Source organism: Erythrolamprus reginae, chromosome 7 (assembly GCF_031021105.1).
Source record: "Erythrolamprus reginae isolate rEryReg1 chromosome 7, rEryReg1.hap1, whole genome shotgun sequence".
Lineage (NCBI taxonomy): Eukaryota > Metazoa > Chordata > Lepidosauria > Squamata > Dipsadidae > Erythrolamprus > Erythrolamprus reginae.
In genome coordinates, this window is record NC_091956.1 from 37,213,758 (window position 1) to 37,234,861 (window position 21,104).

Genomic DNA, 21,104 nt, shown 5'->3' on the forward strand with positions numbered 1-21,104 from the left:
TCTCCAGCTTAGCATATAAACGATGCTCTCTCAACCGGAGCAGACCCTGGCGCAAATGTCCCACATGACTAGACTTGGAGGGGGAGTAAACTAAAATGTCATCCTGATATATGACCACAAAATGGTCTAACATGTCCCTGAATACATTGTTCATCAAATGCTGTAAAACAGCTGATGAATTTGTGAGGCCGAAAGGCATCACTGTATACTCGAAATGCCCATATCAGGTGCCAAACGCTGTTTTCCACTCATCCCCTGGCCTTATAAGAACCAAAATATAAACGCTGCATAGGTCTATCTTGGAAAAAACAGTGGCAGCTCATAAACGTTTCATTAATTCTGGAATCAGTGGCAAGGGATAGCGATTGCGCACTGTAATGGCATTCAGGCAGCGGTAATCACAACACAGACATAAGTCCCCAATCTTTTTTTTAACAAACATAATGAGGAGGTCAATGGCCGGATGAACCCTTTGGCCAGATTTTTATCTATGAAGTCCTTGAGGGCCACTAATTCAGGTTCCGACATAGAGTACAATCGACCAGCTGGCAACTTGGCATCGGGTAACAGTTCTATGGCACAATCATACGGGTGATGTGGCAGCATGCGTTCTGCCTCTTTTTCATTAAAGACATCTGCAAACTCAGCGAGGCCCTCTGGTAACACTGCTGCGGGGATAACGGGCCCTTGCGAGGCACAAAAATGGCTATGGTGGTCTACACATTGTAAACTGGAAAACATGATGCTGTTCTGTGACCACACTACCTGAGGATCATGCGCCCTTAACCATGACAACCCCAAGACAAGAGGGAAATGGAGGCCCCGCGTGACATAAAATTGTAAAGCCTCCTCATGCTGATCCGCACTGGCAAGGACTGAAAACGGATGGGCCCAGACAAAAACATCTGGCCATCAATGGTTCCTACAGTCAATGGAGGGTTCACAGGACACAAGGGCAATGAATGTCTCTGTGCAAACTCCTCATTCAGGAAATTCATGGTGGCACCCAAATCCATGAGGGCAAGAGCAGAAATCGATTGAGTACACCGATTCACCAGGAGTTTGACATTAATCGTGAGGTGACGATACTTTCCGGGGTCATTAGCCGAAGAATCTTTAACTGATGAAATGCCAGCCCGACCTAGCATTGCCAGCAAGCCGGGCTGCCCTCGCTTCCCGACTGCACATCCAGCAGAGAAACTAGGGGCATGGGGACAGCCATCGAGGAATCGGGAACTATGGTGGGAACATGAGTTGATGACTGGGAGCTGTCATGAAAAAGTCGGTGTGGCGACAGGAGGACCAAGAGGATTCGAAACTGTGGCAGCAACCGTGCTCCTTCGTTTGCAAGGACAGCTCCCATTCACAAAATGACCTCCCCCCCCAAAATAGAAGCACTGGCCTGTTGCACGTTGCTGTGCTCTCTCCTCTGGGGACACACGGGATCACACGACGTTCACCTCCATGGGCTCTGCGGCAGGGGCACAATCCGCTAGACGAGGAGGTAGAGCAGGCAGGAAGCGACGGGGTACAGGAACCGGGGTCGGCACGGGCATAGCGGATACCCTCTGCCGTGGAGCAGGAACTGGCGTGATGCCCAAAATGTGGGGGGAGGACCACCCAGCCTGGCACACCTCTCGAGCCAGCAGCCGAGCCTCAATGGCCAAACAATGCTGCTCCAGCTCATCCAGGGTGCCCGGCAGGGCCTTGTGCACCAGCTCAAGCCATCCTGAAATGCCTCCATCAAGGCGGCCTCATTCCACTGCACTTGTCCACTGAGGCTACGAAAGTCACTTAAATATTTCACTAATGGGTGCAAACCTTGTTTCAGCTGTTTCAACGCCCTCGTGGCCATCTGCTCCTGCACCAGATCCGAAAACTGCCGTTGCACCTGGGCACTAGAGGCGGTATAATCCTGCAGTATCGGATCATCTCTGTCCAGAAATGGAGACACCCAGGAAGCAGCGGGTCCGGCCAACAAACTGCAGAGGAACGCCACCTTCTCTGCATCTCTTGGGAAATGGGGCAGTTATGCATTAATAAACAACTGCACTTGACTGAGGAAAGCTGCAAATCTATCACCCCAGAATTTTTCAGGGAGAGCCACAAAGGATTTCCTCCTTGGTAGTGGCTGTGGGGCTGGAGCTGCTGGCTGCACCTGTGGAATGACAGGCTGCTGAGATAATATATCCACCTGGTTCAGTAATTGCAGCCCTGTCTGCGTTAACGTTTGGATTTCCACCCTCAAAGCATCGAAGACTGCTTACATTTCTGTCATACCAGCAGCCATGATCAGATAAATGCTAGAAAAAAGAGAAGCAAACAATCCAAAACAATTCACTCTGGAACGGTGTGTGTCTGGGGGTTGGTGGAAGTTTATTCTGTTCTGCCGGTATGTCCCAACCACCCGTATTACACGGTAATTAGTCCAGAAAGACACATACCACACGATAGAAGGAAAACCAAAAGTCTTTATCAACAGAAAAGCAGAAAAAACTTTCTTTTTAAATATCAAAGGGATTTTCTGGTACACAAAAGGCACAGGTTAAATGCAATCCAATTTCTCACCCAGTAACTGGGAAATTGAGTCCAAATCCCAAAGTCCAGAAAGTCCGCACACAGTCTTGAACAGGGAAACAGCAAAACCACGATCTTGACGAACTATGAATCAGATAAACTTCCAGAAGGCTAAATCAGCACGCTGCTCTTTTTATCTGTAGCACTAATTACAGCAGCCTCACCCAACCACAGGTGGCCTCACTTATCTCCTGTAATAATCCTTCAGTTGTTCTCTCCTATGCATCATTCTCCGCATGCATGGGTCTGTCATAGGTTCTTGTTCAAAATCCAGGAATGATAAGGAAGATTGATCTCCTCCTGGGCTGTCTGCCAAACCCCCCTCTTCCCTATCACTCACACTTCCTTGGTCAAAGGAGACTTCATGAGCAGATTCTATTGGGAGTAAAACAGGCCTGTGGCATGTGTATGTTTCCCCTACACCCATCTGCACAATTCCTTGGGGCAGGAGCTGAGCCAGAGCTAACTACAACATATATATATGTCACATGGTTTTTTTTGCTGAATTTGAAAATTAAGGGAGACTAGGATAGATCTATTTTGGCCTTATTTTGGCCTCATCAGCTAGCCTTGAACCTGCAACCTTTGCCTTATAAGAAGGCAGAGAGTTATTCTCTAGGTTCCAATCCCTTCATATATATATATCTATCTTCTTAGAAACATAGAAACATAGAAGACTGACGGCAGAAAAAGACCTCTTGGTCCATCTAGTCTGCCCTTTTACTATTTCCTGTATTTTATCTTAGGATGGATATATGTTTATCCCAGGCATGTTTAAATTCAGTTACTGTGGATTTCCCAACCACGTCTGCTGGAAGTTTGTTCCAAGGATCTACTACTCTTTCAGTAAAATAATATTTTCTCATGTTGCCTTTGATCTTTCCCCCAACTAACTTCAGATTGTGTCCCCTTGTTCTTGTGTTCACTTTCCTGTTAAAAACACTTCCCTCCTGAACCCTATTTAACCCTTTAACATATTTAAATGTTTCGATCATGTCCCCCCTTTTCCTTCTGTCTTCCAGACTATACAGATTGAGTTCATTCAGTCTTTCCTGATACGTTTTATACTTAAGACCTTCCACCATTCTTGTAGCCCGTCTTTGGACCCGTTCAATTTTGTCAATATCTTTTTGTAGGTGAGGTCTCCAGAACTGAACACAGTATTCCAAATGTGGTCTCACCAGTACTTTATATAGCGGGATCACAATCTCCCTCTTCCTGCTTGTTATACCCCTAGCTATGCAGCCAAGCATCCTACTTGCCTTTCCTACCGCCCGACCACACTGTTCACCCATTTTGAGACTGTCAGAAATCACTACCCCTAAATCCTTCTCTTCTGAAGTTTTTGCTAACACAGAACTGCCAATGCAATACTCAGATTTAGGATTCCTTTTCCCCAAGTGCATTATTTTACATTTGGAAACATTAAACTGCAGTTTCCATTGCTTTGACCATTTATCTAGTAATGCTAAATCATTTACCATATTACAGACCCCTCCAGGAATATCAACCCTATTGCACACTTTAGAGTCATCGGCAAATAGGCAAACCTTCCCTACCAAACCTTCCCCTATGTCTTCTTTTTGTGTTGGGCTTTGTTCATCTATATTTATCTATATTTATTTTCTTGATATTTCACCTTTTATTTTTATCCTTCTTCATTTTCCTTTTCTTTTTTCTTTTTTGTTCCTTTTACCACTTCAAAATATTTTAAACATTTTGATACCCCTAAGATGAGTAATCATGAAAACATTTTGTTTTCTTCCTCCGCTGGCTTGATTTTTACTCCTTTTCTTTTTGACATTATACATGAATCCTGCCCCCTAAATTTTATTCTTGTTTTTATAATTTTCTTGCTAATCCTACTATTCTAAGAAATCTATATAAATTTATATATATATTATACTTTACTTTACTATACAGTTAATATAGTTAATAATTAAATAAGTAAATAAGTAAATGAATTAAGATTATATGTAGAATTTGTATTTTAGGACTGATTTAGGATTGTTTATTGATTGTTTATTGATATTAATTAACTGTATTCAACCTTATTAAATTCTTAGATATTTACTTAGAAATAGAATTTACATAAATCATATATTAGCTTTTTTCTTTCCTTTTCTTATTTATCTGTAAAAAGTTTAATTAACTTCTAGAATTTATATAAGGATTAAGTAAGTAAGTTTAAGTGAACTGATAATATTGAGAAATTGTTTTAGCACTGTTTTTTATAGATAAAATATAATTGATTAGATAATTAAGGAAAGTTTGTTATTGTGGAAAAATCTAATAAGATCTTTAAGCATGACAAGCACATCTGCAACAATGAAAGTTACTAAAAAGCAAACATCAAAAACAAATTTAGACTCGCCAATACATCAAAAGATACTTGATACTATGTTAACGAAAGAAAAATCAGGATCTGCAACTAGCTTACAATCAATACAGGATATGCTAATGCAATTACAGGAAACCATGACAAAAGCAATAGAGAATTACAGAGAAGAAGCTAAAAAAACCCACGAAGAATTAAAAATAGAAATGGGAGAAGTCAAAGACAAGGTTAAGGGAATCAATGAAAGAATAGTTGATAGTTGATATTTTTAAAAAAGGAAAGGAAAATGAACAAAAGATAAAAGTAATAGAAGACAAAGTGGGGAAAGTAGAGAAGAAGGTGGAGAGGATGAAAGAAAAAAGTGAGATGACCACAAAAAATATGGAACAAGCCATCATGCAATTAGAACTAGACCACGCATCTTAGAGTCTAAGATTTCAAAATATTATTGAAGAAAAAGATGAAAATCTAAGTGAAAAAATGATAGAAATCTTAGTTAAAATTCTACACAAAGACCAACAAGAGATGACGCTTGAAATAGATGAATTATATCGTGTGCACACGAGTTACGCGAGAAGGCATCATTTACCACTTGAGGTACACATTAATTTTTTAGAAGAATGATTAGAGATGAAATATACAAATGGTCATGTAATCAATCAATATCATACAGGGGAAAAGAGATAATAATTTTGAAACAAATACCATGCAGAGTTCGGGAAATTAGGAAACAATAACAATTTTTGGTGAGAAAATTAATTCAGAGGAGTGTGATGTTTAGGTGGCTTCTCCCGGAAGGAATGATGATAACTTGGAAGGGAAAAAAAAGTCAGAATAGATACATTAGAGGAAGCAAGACAGTTTTGTGAGGAAAACAATTTATTTTATGAAGAACAAAGGAAAGTAAGGAAAGTAGGGAGAGGAATTAGAGACGCCAAGTCAGGAGGAGGAAGAATTACTTGAAGAAAAGAAGAGGGGAGGGGAGGGAGGTAAGAGACAAGAACAACAAGAAGAACAGCAGGAGAGAAGATTAGGAGAAACAAGGAATCAGAAATACTATCAACAATAAATGTCAGAAGATATAAGAATAACATCAATCAATGTAAATGGACTTAATAACCCTAATAAAAGAAGACTAATATTCACAAAATTAAATAAGTTGAAAATGGACATTATTGCTTTGCAGGAAATACACATTCATAAACAAAATTTGGGTTTATTAGAAAATAAGAAATTGGGGACATTGTATGTTTCCCTAGCCGATCAAAAAAAAGGAGTAGCAATATATGTGAAAAAAACAAATAACTCAAAAGAAATATACAAGGATCAGGATGGAAGAATCTTAATAATAGAATTAGAGAGCGATCACCCAATGAAAACCAAATTGAATTTTATAAAAAATTGCATGAAAAAATTATTGAGTTAGAACTGGAGAATATAATTTTACTAGGAGATTTCAATGAGGAGGCTGATAAAAAATTAGATTACAAAGTCAAAAGAAATATTTTTAAAAAAAGAAAAACCTTCCTAAAACCTTCTGGGAAATGATTACAGAATTTGACTTGAAAGACTCTTGGAGAGAAATTTAAATCTAAACAATACACATATTACTTGAACCCACACCAGAGTTGGTCTCATATAGATATGGTATGGATATCACCACAGGTAAACAATGAAATTGCAAAAATAGAAATAGAACCAAATACTTGGGCAGATCATAGCCCAATACCATTAATATGGACAAAGGAAAATGTAAGAAAACAAATAAAATGGATCATAGACAGAAAAATATTAAAAGAAAAGCAATATATCCAGATGCTAGAGAAAGAATTACAAGTATTTTTTGAAATAAATAAAACTGAAGATATGACACAGCAAACACTTTGGGATATGACCAAAGCTTATATCTGGGGTTTAACAATATCATATACGGCAAGGAAGCACAAATTTTAAAAAATTAAATATGAAAAATTGGACAAGAATTAAAACAAATAGAAGTAGAATTACAAGTAAATCTAAAAAGTAAAAAAATTAAGGAAAAAAGAGACCAAATTAGACATTCTAGTAACCTTTTACAACAGGAAGAACTTGAAGACAAAATTAGGGCAGCCAAACAATTATATTCTGAATAATCTAATAAACCAGGTAGATGGTTAGCCCACAAATGGAGAAAACAAAAGGAAAATAAAATTATAGATAGATTGGCAGATGAACAAGTTATTAAATATGAGAAAATAGAAAAGAAAAGAATAGTAGTACAATTTTATAAAAAAATATACGCACATGAAGAAGTAAAAAAGGAAGAAATGGAAAAGTATATTGAATCCTTAAATATGAAAATACTAACAGAGGAGCAACAACAAGAATTAAACCGACCAATAACGTTAACCGAATTACAGGCAATGATAAAAAACAACAACAAAGCATCTGGTATAGATGGCTTACCAGCCAAATTATACAAACAAGAAATAAAAATATTAGAAGATATTAGAAATATATAATATTAGAAGATATTAGAAATATATAATCAAATAGCCCAAGAAGCAAAACTACCCCAGACATGGTCAGAAGCACTAATATCCCCAATACCAAAAACAGAGACAAAAAAAGAAAAAATCCATAACTATAGACCCATATCTTTACTGAACACAGATTACAAAATATTTATTACAATTTATGCAATAAGGATCAAAAAAATTCTGAACCAACACAGAATTGGTTTTCTCCCTAAGAGGCAAATTCTGAACCGAGACAGAATTGGTTTTCTCCCTAAGAGGCAAATTAGAGACAATTTGAGGGCAATAATTAATACCCAGAGAAACAGATGGCACTGGTTTTTCTTGACGCTTAAAAGGCTTTTTTGACAATGTCAATTGGAAGTTTATGAAAACACAATTAGAAATTATGAAATTTGGCCATAACTTTACTAAATTAATAAATGCAATATATTCTAAACAAAATGCTTGAATTATAATCAATGGAGAATAGGCAGAAAAGTTCACAATTGAAAAAGGAGTTAGGCAGAGATGCCCTCTCTCCCCACTTTTATTTATACTAACTTTGGAAACATTATTGGTGAAAGTAAGAGAGGATGAAGCGATAAAAGGTTTAAAAATAAGGAAAGAAATTTACAAAGTCCAAGCTTTCGCAGATGATTTGGTATTCATAATTGAGGAACCTTTGATAACTGCCCCAAAATTGATTAAACAAATTGAAGAATTTGGTGAAGTGGCGGGACTAAAAATTAATAAACATAAAACAAAACTTATAACTAAAAATTGTATCAAAAACCAGATAAAACACTTAGAACAAATTACTGATATGAAAATAGCCAAAAAAGTTAAATATTTGGGAATTTGGATTACAGCCAAAATGGCAACATTAAAAGAGGATAATTATACGAATTTAATGGGCCAAATTAAAAATTTTAAAAATTAGAAAAATTTACAACTTTCACTATTAGGAAGAATCAATTCAATTAAAATGAGTGTCTTTCCTAAGCTTCTCTTCCTGTTCCAAACAATTCCAATTAATCCAGGTAAAAAGAAAATTAAAATTAAAGACATTAAAAGACATGAAGGAAAGAGGAGGTTTGGTACTGCCAAATTATATTATAATAATAATTATATTATATTATTATGCATCATCGTTAACTTGGATTAGAGAGTGGATTATGTTAGAAAATAAGTGAATATTAACTTTAAAAGGTCATGTTTTATTACTAGGTTGGCACGCCTATCTCTGGTATGGAAAGGATAAGATACATAAGTTTTGTATGCTCTGTTTAGTATTGTGAGATTACTGGAGCAGAAGCTACGAGGGATTAGATTACTAGAAGAGCCCTCACAACAGAATACCCTACGCAACTAGATTTACAATCCTAGGTTTAGAAAGCTTAGAACTACGTCGCCTTAAACACGACCCAAGCATAGAGGATAAAATCATCTGCAATAATGTCCTTCCTGTCAATGACTAATGTATTTTTTGGAGTATAGCACAAACCTTTTTTCTCTTTAAAAGAGGCTGAAAATTTGGGTGTGTCTTATACTCTGAATGTAACTAGCTGCTAGCAATCTTCCCAGCTCTTACCTTGCAGGCTCTTTCATTGTTTCTCTCTGCAGATAATGTTTTCCAAGCCCTAAGTCTTTGCAGTTTTTTTTAAATTGCTCTAACTTGCTCCAAATAAGTTTCTTTCCAGCCTAACCAGGTGTCAGGTCTGCTTCGCTCAGAATTTAGGGATGTAAAACTCAGAGTCCATTTTGAAATTTAAAGGTCACTTTTACCTCCTGAACTTTATTTAACCATTTAACATATTTAATTGTTTCAATCATGTTCCTCCTTTCCCTTCTGTCTTCCAGACTATTCAGATTGAGTTCATTAACTCTTTCCTGATAAGTTTTAGCCTTAAGACCTTCCACTATTTTTGTAGCCCGTCTTTGGACCCATTCAATTTTATAAATATCTTTTTGTAGGTGAGGTTTCCAGAACTGAACACAGTATTACAAATGTGGTCTCACCAGTGCTCCATACAGCAAGATCACAATCTCCCTCTTCCTGGTTGTTATATCTCTACCTATGCAGCCAAGCATTCTACTTGCCTTCCCTACCACCTGACCGCACTGTTAACCCATTTTGAGGCTGTCAGAAATAACTACCCCTTCTCTTCTGAAGTTTTTGCTAACACAGAACTGCCAATACAATACTCAGATTGAGGATTCCTTTTTCCCAAGTGCATTATTTTACATTTGGAAACATTAAACTACAGTTTCCATTGCTTTGACCACTTATCTAGTAAAGCTAAATCATTTGCCAAATTACTGACACCTCCAGGAATATCAACCCTATTGCACAGTTTGGAGTCATCAGCAAATACACAAACCTTCCCTACTAAACTTTCCCCTATGTCACTCACAAACATATTAAAAAGAATAGGACCCAGAACAGATTCTTGTAGCACACCGCTTGTAACCAGTCTCTGCTCAGAATACTAGCCATTAACAACAACCCTCTGATATTTATGCTTCAGCCAGTTGCAAATCCACTGAACTCTCCAGGGATTAAGTCCAATCTTCACTAATTTGTCTATCAGCTCTTTATGCGAAGCCATATGAAAGGCTTTGCTGAATTCCAGATAGGCAATATCTACGGCACCACCTTCATCCAACACCTTTGTGACATAGTCAAAGAAATCAATGAGATTAGTCTGAATTGATTTGCCTTCAGTAAAGCCATGCTTGTTTGGATCCAATAAGTTATTGTTTTTTAGGTGCTGATTTTTCCTTTTTTTGAATTGAATCTCCATTTTAACTATAACTGATGTCAAGCTAACTGGCCTGTAGTTACCAGCTTCTTCTCTACTGCCCTTCTTAGGGATAGGCACAACACTGGTCTTTCTCCAATCATCAGGAACATCTCCTGTTAAAAGGGATTGGTTAAACAAATCAGTCAGGGGGATAGCAATCACAGATCTGAGTTCTTTAAGAACTCTGGGGTGGATGCCATCTGGATCCATTGCTTTATTTATTTTTAATTGTTCAAGTTCTTCTAAGACATCAGCCTCTGAGATCACTGGAACTGAATCCCTACAGCTCGAAGCAATGCTATATCCATCCATAGTATTATATTGTAAGATGTCTTTTAAGAAAACTGAACAGAAGTAGTTATTCAAACAGTCAGCGACCTCCTTATTCCTGTCAATGTTTGTATTATCCCCAGTACTAAGCTTTGTGATGCTGCAGTTTTTCTTCTTCCTATCACTAATATATCTGAAGACAGTTTTATCCCGCTTCTTTACAGATTTGGCAATTTCTTCCTCTTTTGAGGCTGTAGCAGCATCTACTATCTATTCACCTCCTTTTAAGGTGTATAAAATCCTGGCGCATTTTATACACCTCTCTGTCAGCTATACTTCCAGACTCTTTATACCTCCTATAGGCAGACTTTTTTTCATTGACTATAGCCCTTATATCATTACTAAACCATAGTGGTTTCTTCTTCCTTCTACCTTTAGTTATTTGCCTTACATAAAGTCCAGTGGCTTTTAAGATGGCCTTTTTAAATATAGTCCACTGGGTACTCACTCCTGCCATTTTATCCCTGCCATTTAATTTATTATTTAAATAGTCCCCCATTTCATTGAAATTTGTTTTTCTGAAATCCAATACTTTGGTTGTAGTATAGGATTACTCACAATCAGTTTTTACATCAAACCACAAATATAAGTGGTCACTGCAACCAAAACTTTCTCCCACCTTAGCCTCTGAAACCCAATTCCCATTCGTAAAAAATAAATCTAGAATATTCTCCCCTCTAGTCAGTGTCTTAACCATCTGTGCCAGAGCTGCTCATATAAGGGCCTCTACTACATTCTTACTTTTGCATGTAAGAGCACTAGGGATATTTCAGTCAATGTCAGGCATGTTGAAATCACCCATAACCACAATATCTCCCTTTACTGCCATTTGGGTATTTTCATCCACCATCTTGTTGCCATAATTCTCAGATTGCCCTGGAGGCCTATAGATCACCCCAATTCTAATGACGAAACCAAGTTTATGCAAACCCAGAGAGTCTCCAGCTCTTTACATGTATTTAGAAGTACTGTTGCTTTTAGACGTTCCGTAACATAAATGGCTACTCCACCTCCTTCTATCTTTCCTATACAGTAGAACCCCGACTTACGAGACTAATTGGTTCCGGAAGGAGGCTTGTAAGTCAGAACGCTCGTATGACGAAACATTGTTTCCCATAGGAAACAATGTAAAGTCAATTAATCCGTGCAACAACAAAAAAAAACCGCTGCCGCCGAACGCGGAAGTTAGCGTTCAGAGACAGCTGCGAAGCCGCGCGCGTGTTTTAAAACGTGGCAGCCGGCCTGGGGGGCTCGGGGGCTTCCCCCCGAGCCCCCCAGGCCGGCTGTGACGTTTTAAAACACGCACGCCGCTTTGCAGCTGTCTTCTGAAGCCGGAACGCTAACTTCCGCATTCGGCTTCAGAAGACAGCTGCAAAGTGGCGCGCGTGTTTTAAAACGTGGCAGCCGGCCTGGGGGTCTCGGGGGCTGGCTGTGACGTTTTAAAACATGCGCGCTGCTTTGCAGCTGTCTTCTGAAGCTGGAACGCTAACTTCCGCGTTCGGCTTCAGAAGACAGCTGCAAAGCGGCGTGCGTGTTTTAAAATGTGGCAGCCGGCCTGGGGGGCTTGGGGGCTTCCCCCCCAGCCCCCCAGGCCGGCTGCAACCTTTTAAAACACGCGGGATACGAGCGCCAAGGAGCTGTCTCCTGAAGCCGAACGCGGAAGTTAGCTTTCGGCTTCAGGAGACAGCTCCTTGGCGCTCGTATCCCGAATGTGAGCTTGGGAGGCGAACAAAAATGTCGCTCCCCTCCCAGCTCTTATCTCGAGTAGCTCGTAAGTAGAGCTGCTCGTATGTCGAGGTTCCACTGTACAAGGTATATCCTGGTATGGATATTTCTCATTCATTGGAGTCCTTAAAACATGTCTCAGTTATGGCAACCAGATCCAAATTATCTCTAGATATTATGGCCATTAATTCATAGAGCTTGTTGCTCAAACTTCGAGCATTCACGCACATTACACGAAGAACATTATTATCATTATTTTTTGCCCCTTATCATCAACAACTACATCTATTTCAATTACAGTTGCCTTTTCATAAACTTCAACAAACTTATTTATCCTCATTGGCCGGGGACAGAAATCACCCACATCGATTACATCTCTGTCCCTTTTACCTAGTTTAAATGCCTGTTCAAAAAAGTTCTGAACTTTAGTAGTAGTAGTAGTTGAGAGTAGTTGAGAGTTGTTTAAATGTTTGATTAGATGAATATATTATACATAAGCAACATATTAAGAATTTTTACTTATACCGTACTTACATTGCATTTAAGATTTGAAAATTTTGTACTAGACCTTTTAACATTTAACAAATATTTGATTATGTATTCTTTTTTCTATTTGAATGTATACTTTCAAAAGAAGCGGGGAAATACATCCCCACTCTATGTTTAATGTTTGTATGTCTGTATGTCTATTTTATGAAAAACAATAAAAAAATTTATAAAAAATAAAATAAAAAATAAATGCCTGTTCAAAAAAGTTCTGAACTCCTCACCAAACACCTGGGTACCTCTATATGATGGATGCAAACCATCCCTCTTAAACAACTCCCTATTAGACCATGTACTAATATCATGACTAACATAGCCAAAACCTTCAGCTTTACATCACTGCCTTAACCACAGATTAAACTCTATGATACAAGTTGTTTTATCATCCTGACCACAAACCAGTAACACCTCTGAGAAAGTCACTGAATCAGCTATTCTGCCCAGCTCCATGCTAAGACATTGGAAATTTCTTTTTACTAGATTAACATTTCTCTGGGACAAATCATTTGTGCCAAGATGCACTACCACATCGACATTATTAACTTTACTCACAGTCTTGACAATATTTGTAATCCTCCTCCTGCCCCTGCTGGCAGTGGCCTCTGGGAGACACTTCATCAGCTTCACCACATACTTACTCTGTCCCAAATCAACACCTCTAACAGTTGAGTCACCCACAAGAAAATGTGTCCTTTTTATTTCTACTAACTGCACCTGATGGTTTGGTAACACTATGCACCTCACCTACAACAACTTCCCCTTGGAACATCCCCTCATCCTCCACCTGAGAGGCCTCACTATTATTCGCAATGACCTTACCATTTAAATGACCTTACCATTTAAATCTGCAAGAACATTATAGGAATTAGATACAGAGAGATCAAGATTGCTATGTCTGTGCTCCACTGCATGTAATCTTCCTGAACCAACAGTTGTTCACACAGCCCTTCTCCTTGGGGGACTCTGAGGAAGTGAAGGCTGCACACATGACTGCATTACAGCACGTGGCTGGGAGAAACATATGTGGTTAACATGCCCTAAAACTAAATAATTTTGGATGAAAATACATACTTGGTTGGAAAAAATGATAAAACATATAGAATTGAAACCGGAAACATTCTTCTTGGGCATTGTACTGAAAAAATATGACAGAAGGTGTTGTGTTTGGGCTTGGGCCAGCTGTTGCTCCCACAGATGGGAGAGATGCGGCACAAAGTGAGTGCAAAAGCCTGGCTGACAGCCAGGAAGACGTGGCAGACAGCCAGGAAGATGAGGCCACTGGTTCAGAGGAGTTGGCAGACAGCACGCAGGACTCAGCAGACAGCCCAGGGGATTTCGCATGCAGTCACTCAGACAGTCTATCTTCCTTGGATTACTCGCAGACCAATTCATAGACATGCGTAGCCGAAGAGCTATGCAAAGGAGGGCTCAATTAAAGGACTATTATCAATGATCAGAGTAGCACCTGGGCTGGGTGTGGTTCTTATACTGAGGGCTGGGTGTGGTTCCCTTAATGAGAGCTAAAGGTATAAAAGGGAACAGAGGCACAAGGCAAACTGTGGCTGTTTATCTGTGTTACTTTGTGGTTCCTGCTCTGAAGTTTCTGTTCCGTGCCTTTGGATTTCAACCCAGCCTTTTCAGGCACATGGGAGGTGAAACCTCTGGGACATGCTGTTTGCTCTAAAGATTCAAAGGACTCCTGAAACGTTTCTGCTCCATGCAGGTTGTCTTTGTTTGCTTTTTCCTGTGTTTTGTATTTGGCATTTATTCCTGACACTAAGGACTGTTTTGGTTAACCTTTTTTTGTTTGTTTAATACAAGTTTGCTGATTAGAAGAGCACATGTGTGTTTGATTTCTTTTTCTTGGACTGTTACGAATTGCCTGAGCCCAGTCAGGCAGAACAGAAGGACTACCTGGTTTTGCATATACTAATCGCAATTAGAATTGTAGTTGCACAGCAGTGGAAAAATGATAAGATTCAGTTAGATGAGATTGTAACTAAGAAAATATTAGAATGTGCAGAAATGGATAGACTGTAGGATGGGTGATCACCATTCGATGTTAGGCCAGAGTCAGGTGCACAAGCAATGGCAGTGGGGAGAGGTCAAATTGGAAAACCCCTGCTCATTGCTGCCTGAGCATTACCGGCAGTGACTTCCCATTTTTATCACCATCACCCCAATGTTGTCTCTGCACCTGGACTCTGATCCTGCCAGCCTGATCCTGCATGCCACCAACCTCCCTCATTGACAGCAGCTGCACCTACCACCAATGTCCTACCACCCCAGCAGCAGCAGCAGCAGCAATGTGCAAGAGCATTTTTTTGCCACACATACCCCTGGCACTACCAGGAGCCACACACAAGATGCATCTGCCTGCCACCTCCCAGCAGCATTTGCCTGCTACCCCCAGGTCCACCAGCAGCCATACACAATAGCATTTGCCTACCACCACCACCCTGCCAGATTTTGCTCTCTGCCATAATCTGTTACCAGTTGCCTCCCCTTCACAGCCCCTTTGGTTGCCCTTTCCAGCAGCATCATTGCTGCCTGCCAATCAATTAGCTGGTGTCTTCTTGTCCCATTGAGTGAAACATCCAGAACAAACAGTGTCTAGGGCAGTGATGGTGAACCTTTCTTTCCTCAAGTGCCGAAAGGGCTATTGCATATGCGCAAGTGCCCACACCCATAATTCAATGCCTGGGAAGGGCTAAAACAGCTTCCCCCCCCCCAAATTCTGGTGGGCCCAGTAAGCTCATGTTTTACCCTCCCCAGGCTCCAATGACTTCCCTGAAGCTGGGAAGAGAAAAAATGCCCTCCTGGAGGCTCCCTGGAAGCCAAAAACACCCTCCCAGAGCCTCTGTGTGAGCCAAAAACCAGTTGGCCTGCACACACATGCACATTGTAGCTTAGCTAGGGCAACAGCTCGCGTGCCAGCAAATAAAGCTCCATATGCTAGCTGTGGCACCCGTGTCATACGTTCACCAACACTGGTCTAGGGGAATGAGCCTAGCCAAAAGTCCAAGAGTGGACGCCAGGGAGAATCATTGGGGAAGGGCCAGCATAGGATGGCTCTGAATGGGCTGATGAGAGTGACTGGAGGTGAACTGGGTATGGCCATTGTGGGGAAACTAAACATCCCATTCAGCCTGAAGCAAGGGAGCAGTTGTTTCTTGCTCTCCATTGAATTCAAAGAAGGATTAGGTTACTTGTTTTGAAATCTAGAAAAGCTTTTGGTGATTAGTTAACAGCAGAAATATCAAGCTTTCTTAATAAGAAAGAAATTGTGTATTTGCATAAGATTGACTGCTGCAAAATACAGAAATCATCAAGTCTGATACTTTTAAAACTTTTCTTTCTGTTATTTTTATTCAATGGGTTTTTAGCTACTCTTTTTCCCATCTTCAGGCTGTTGACCCAATTGTTCTGTCTGGTTGAGCAGATCTATTTGCAATGTTGCCCAATTTACAGATATATGGACTAACATTTGGCATGGTGTGTTCTTCTTGTGAACTCATGAATAAGGTTGATCATTTGGATTTCTCTTCTCAAACTTTTAGACTTATGAGTCAGGACAATATTACTGCTATACAATAACTGGTAGCAGCATACCTCAAGATGCACCAGGATAGTGATAGAGACATAATCTTAAAAGATATCAGCCAGTCTGCAGTAGTTTCCTCTCATAATCTGTGAACTGTGCTCAAAACAACTGCCTAAAAAAATATTCATAATTCAAAGTAAAATTCTTAACCATTATCAGATGCAAAAAACATGTGTAATAAAGTTTTCAGGATAGTATTTTTGGGGAAAGATTAAATAGATATAATAGTACTTTGGGGGAAAGATTAAAATATATTGATTTTATGACTAAATACATTTCCTTGAATGATTTTAGAAAGCTGTGTGTATTCACATACAGACACTGTTTAGAATAGGTAGCAGTCAGGATGTCTGCAGACATATTTATATTGGGCTGTTTAGATTGGCTACACCACTGTAATAATTTATAACAGTTTCAATGTAAACCTGCCATTGAGGAGGTCATAAAGGTCCTGTATTTTAACCATCATTTCAGATAAAGCCACACAGCTATTTCTCAAAGGAAAGATAAATTTTGCTTTTTTAAAATTTAAACAATTTTGAACACTCATAAAGACTTCATTTTAACTGAGTGTTCCACAACTAGTGATAACTTAAAATATGTTTTTGTTTTGTTTTAGCAGAACTACTTTACCACCACTTATTAATACAAAATTTGGCTCATTCATTGATGGCAAAAAAGACAAAGATTCAGTTATATTATATACCTAGAAAGCTAAAATAAACACATTAAAGATTCCACCCACTATTCCCAAGTAATGGATGCAGAGCAAAAGCCTTTGAGCTCTGTTTGGTATGTTTTCACTATACAGACTTGGGGGAAATTGAGAGTGAAGGCACCTATAGGGTGTATGATACGTTGTTTCCATCTTGAACACTTCCTCTACCATGAAGAAGAGAGAGAAAGAGAGCTGAAAGAACTGAGAATAAACAAGGAAGAGACCCATGCAACAGCAAAACAATAAATCATCTAACAAGAAGAAAAGATGCAAAACAAGGAATTAGAAGGAGCAACAGCAATGGAGTTAATAGACCAAAGTGATATAAAAATAACTAGATCAACTAAGGCTTTAAAATAAAAGAGAAACCATGGATGATCAGATCAAGATAATTTTTATGAATATAATGGACTGAAATTGGCCACAAAAATGAAAATAATTTTAATAAATTAAATAAAAATGAATTTTATCTGTTTACAAGAAGTACAAGTTAAAAAAATAACACAGGAAATTTTTAGAATGTGAGAGACTGGGAGAATTATATATTAGGTTTTTTTTGGGGAGGGTATACATTTTTTATTGTTTTTCACACCTTACAGACATTCCAATTTACATACCTCAAATTAAAATATAATACAATACAATATCAAATGCCAATTTCTTAGTCAAATTAATCAAATTTTTCTAATTATTTGTCCAATTATTTTTAGTATACAGTGATCCCTCGATTTTCGCGATCTCAATCTTCGCGAAACGCTATATCGCGATTTTTCAAAAAATAATAAATAAAAAATATGTGCGCGGTTGACGCCCGATGACGTCATGCGTCATCACCAAACTGACGTCTGCCATTGCTGGTTGGCCGAAATCTCGGCCAATCAGCTTTGCCATTGCAATAAGTTTGCCCGGCAACGGTGATACAGCAAAATTTCAGCCAATCAGCATTGTCATTGCAAACATTTCGCCCGACAATGCTGATGGACAGAAATCTCGGCCAATCAGTGTTGTTTGCTCAGCGTGCTTTGCTTTGAAACTTTTGGAACTTTCGAACTGTTGGAGCTGTTGGAACTTGTGAACACTTCTTGGAAGATGGCTCCTAAACGATGCATGCGGAGTGGAGGCGGCGACGCTAAAAAGAGCAGGAAGATGCTGACAATTAAGGAGAAGATTGAACTGTTGGACATGCTGAAAGCGGGACGTTCTAATGTAGATGTTGGTCGGCATTATGGGATCAACGAATCGACTGTGCAATACATTCGGAAAGACGAAAAGAAGATAAGGCAAACTTCTCTGATAACATTCAACAAGGCTGCAAAAAGAATGGTGACGCCTAGAAACAAACGCCTTATGAAGATGGAAGCTGCTTTGTCCGTGTGGGTACAAGACTACCGCAAAAAGAGCATTGCTTTGGATACAAACACCATAAGGACAAAGGCACAGCAATTGTACAACCATCTTGCAGACACAGAAGGAGGCGATGCAGATGAGGGAAACCCAGCTGAGGGCTGGGGTTTTTTATTCTGTCATTATTTAAGTGTTTTTTAAGGAAGGAGGGAAGGAAGGAGGGAGGGAAGGAAGGAGGGAGGGAAGGAAGGAGGGAAGGAGGGAGGGAGGGATGGAAGGAGGGAGGGATGGATGGAAGGAAGGAGGGAAGGAAGGAAGGAGGGAGGGAGGGATGGAAGGAGGGAAGGAAGGAGGGAGGGATGGAAGGAGGGATGGAAGGAAGGAGGGAAGGAAGGAGGGAGGGATGGAAGGAGGGAAGGAGGGAGGGAGGGATGGAAGGAGGGAAGGAGGGAGGGAGGGATGGAAGGAGGGAGGGAGGGATGGAAGGAGGGAGGGAGGGATGGAAGGAAGGAGGGAAGGAAGGAGGGAGGGATGGAAGGAAGGATGGAAGGAAGGAGGGAAGGAAGGAGGGAAGGAGGGAGGGAAGGAGGGAGGGAAGGAGAGAAGGGAAGGAAGGAGGGAAGGAAGGAAAAAGCTGAGAAGCCGTTGCCACAAGCGCTGCTGAAGGAGGACTCGTACCCCAAGAAATCTGGTGAGAGGGGCGAATCGGGCGGGTGGGGGGTAGCGGTGAGGAGCCCGGAGGCGCTGGGGGGGTGGCCGGCATGAAAAACAACCATTGCCAGCCTCCGAACTGTCGTCGCTCCACCATCTGCGCATGTGTGGCCATGGAAAAAGGGCGCGCATGCGCAGATGGTGTTTTTACTTCCGCACCGCTATATCGCAAAAAATCGATTATCGCGAGGGGTCTTGGAACGGAACCCTCGCGATAATTGAGGGATCACTGTATATCATTCATCCTGTGCTACCTCCATTGCAAATGCTATCATCCAGATTTTAGACAATGTTCTTCACTTTCATTTATATTTCAAGTGCTATAGCTAACTAAATTTCTCTTGGCTATTTGCTGTTTTTCCTAACTATGCCATCGTGCTTCAGTCCCTTTCTAGCATTCTTAGAAAACACATTCCTACTTTCATTAAAAAAAAACCTCATTTTATTATAATTGCCCTTAACAATAGAAAATATCCAAATTTACGTCTCTTTAAAAGCTCAGGAAGGAAAAAAAATAAAGAATAAAAGAAAAAAGGAAAGGAAAAGGAAGAGCAGAAAAGAATAAGAAAAGGAAAAACACTATCCATATCGTATCTTAATCTATACATAGGATGAAGGGTTATTATTAGAAATTTTAAAATACATTTCCTACTCAGTTCATTTATTTCACTTCTTTCATTATATCAATATGTCATTTCTACTTTAACAAATCAAAATAAATATAAAACATTATTACTCCATTATTTTATGCAAAAAGTATCCTCCATTAAAAAAAGAAAAAAACCACAAAATATTAATATTCTTCCCTAATCTAGATATTTTCCACTGCCGTTCTTAGTGTGATAATCTTCAATAATCTATAAAACCCGCTGCCAATCCCAGCGTAATAATCTTCCCTAATCTATGGGTCACTCTCATATCACTGCAGTAATCTTCCCTATTATAATAGTTTTCACTGCTAAATGCAATGTCATAATCTTCCTTAATCTATATATTTCCCTAATCTATATATTATCCCTAATTCTAAATGTCTTCCACTATCAAACTCAGTGATAATCTTCCCTAATCTATTGATTTTAACTCTTTGTTGTTTCATCTGTCTTTCCTATATAATACCTAACATAATTAGTGCTAGTTGTTATCCCATATTAATCCTACTCCTGTTATTGTAACTCTCCTCCCTTATCTTTTCCCCTTCCTCCCACTTTATTTATCACCATAAATAAAATAAGCAATTTATAATTCAATCAATCAGAGTAATAAAATAAAAAAGAGAGAAAGAAAAAGAAAATAAAAGAAGAAAATAAAAAAGTCATCCAAAGATAATGATAATCATGATAGTCATTACCACATATGTCATCTATATTATGCACAATAATCAAAGCTATTTTCAATTTTTTCATTTATAAGCCATTAGATTTTCTCCTCTTATATATTTCTTCTATTTTACTCTTTATATCACTTGCTTGTATATTTGAATATATATATAAACTCCCATGAGATTAAAATATTTAAAAAATTAAATTCATTAAGTATACTCAATTCTTTTTGTAATTTATAACTTTGTAAGAACAGAGAAAAGAGAAAAAAGGTGCTAATATCTCCTAGTAACTTTTAAATATTCTTACACGTATTTTAATTTTAATTTTTTAAAAAACATTTAATTCTTAAAAGTATTTAATTTCAATTTATATTATTCAATGTAATTTCAGTCAGATCAGACGGCCCAAATGTAATTTCAGTCAAATCAATCAGTCCAATTAAATCAAATCAATTCAAATCAGTTAATTCAGTTCAAATAATTTCATCATGAACGTTGACTTCCTTAATGTATTGGCTGTAGCATACTGTATTTAAAACCAGTAGCAAACTGCTATATTTCCTCTGGCCACACAATGTTGCTAGGTTG